Raw genomic sequence first — 1585 nt, 5'->3', positions numbered from 1 at the left:
TTATAGTCACTTGGGAGAGGGCCTCTGAGAATGTCGTGGAGGTATTATCATGATTATGGAAGACCCAACCCACTGTGGGTGGCTCCATTTCTTGGGTGGGAGGGGGGATATCTTAGATTGCATAAGAGTGGAGAGTGGAAAGGAGTAAGTACTACACACCTGGATTCACTGCCCTCTGCTTTTTTTTTCCTTTCTTTCTTTTCTTTAAAGAGACAGGGTTTCATTATGTAGCTCTAGGTAGCACGGAACTGGATATGTAGGTTAGAGATCTGCCAGCCTCAGCCTCCCCAGTGCTGGGATTAAAGGGGTGTGCTACCACGCCTGCCAGCTCTCTGCCACTTGACGCAAATTGACAGCAGGTTCAAGTTCCTGTTGCCTTGACCTCACCCCATGACGGCCTGTATGCTAAAGTGTGAGCTAAAATACCACCTCCCCCTTTTGTCAGGGTAGTTTATCACAGCGACAGGAAGACAGTAGAAGGCATGTTACTGTGGATTTGATTGGCAGTTGTCTCCAAGGCTTGCGTTAAATGTAGAAGTGGTTTTTACAGTTTTTATAACAAGACACAAAGGTTCAGAATTTGTGTGTGACTTAACATCAGCATAGCCCGGATGTTACAATTGTAACATCTTACCAATTGCTTAGTGTTCATCTGCTACCTAGGCACTGCCTTAATGAAAGGCCACCCTAGTTTCAAGTGACAACCGGTTCTCCAGGAACGAAAGGAAATCAAGGAACAGCGAAGCAATTGTGGAAGGTCATGGGCCAGCAGAGTAACAGATCAACCGGGTAACACAAGCCCTGCCAAAAGTCCTGTGGCACAACATGCCTCAGGCCATGTTTTAGGGACTATTTCCTGCTCTATAAAGCTTTGACATTTAAACTAAGAAATTAGTTTAGGAGACTGGAGCAGGAGAGGGATTCCTGGGTGTCAAGGAGAGGGTATGAGCACCCAAATCTGTGTCGAACCTTGAACCCGTGAATACCAGTTAATTTCCATACTACAATTAACTGTAGCCAAGGAGTCAAAATTTTCAAATTAAGGATTCCTGGGATCCACCTTTCGACCTTGTATTTCACAATGGTTTATTAAATGCCTCCTGGGGACTGGGCATTGCTGGGCCATCACGGACGCGAGAGTTAATTGCTCTAGCATTTGAACCGGGCTGGGATCCGCCTTTCACACTGTCCCACGTGGTCCCCGCAGGTGAGTGTGGGTGTGAGCGCGTGCTGCTCGTGGTCTGCGGAGTAATCGAGACCACGTGTGTCAGAATGGCGCCGGTCACAGTGCGTGTTCGGCTGCCGCCTCGCCGTGCATCGCTGTAGTCTCCCGGCCAGCACCGGGGAGAAGCTTGTGTCTTCGACCCACGCACCGGAGGCGGCGCGGGAAGCGCCCCGCGTGCGCGATTGTGAGTGAGCGTGGGCGCGCGGGGCGGGGCGGGGCGCTGGCAAGCCCTCGCGCAGGCGCAGAGCACGGGAGCCGCCGGCCGCCGCAGAGGGCCGGGGGCGGGAGCAGAGCGCGGAGACCAGGCCATGGCCGCCGCCGGAGGCTGCTGACGGCGCTCGGGCTGGAGCCTTTGTCGCT

This window comes from Nannospalax galili, unplaced genomic scaffold, assembly GCF_000622305.1.
Source record: "Nannospalax galili isolate Female #2095 unplaced genomic scaffold, S.galili_v1.0 scaffold667, whole genome shotgun sequence".
NCBI classification, from domain to species: Eukaryota; Metazoa; Chordata; class Mammalia; order Rodentia; family Spalacidae; genus Nannospalax; species Nannospalax galili.
This window is presented reverse-complemented; position numbering follows the sequence as displayed.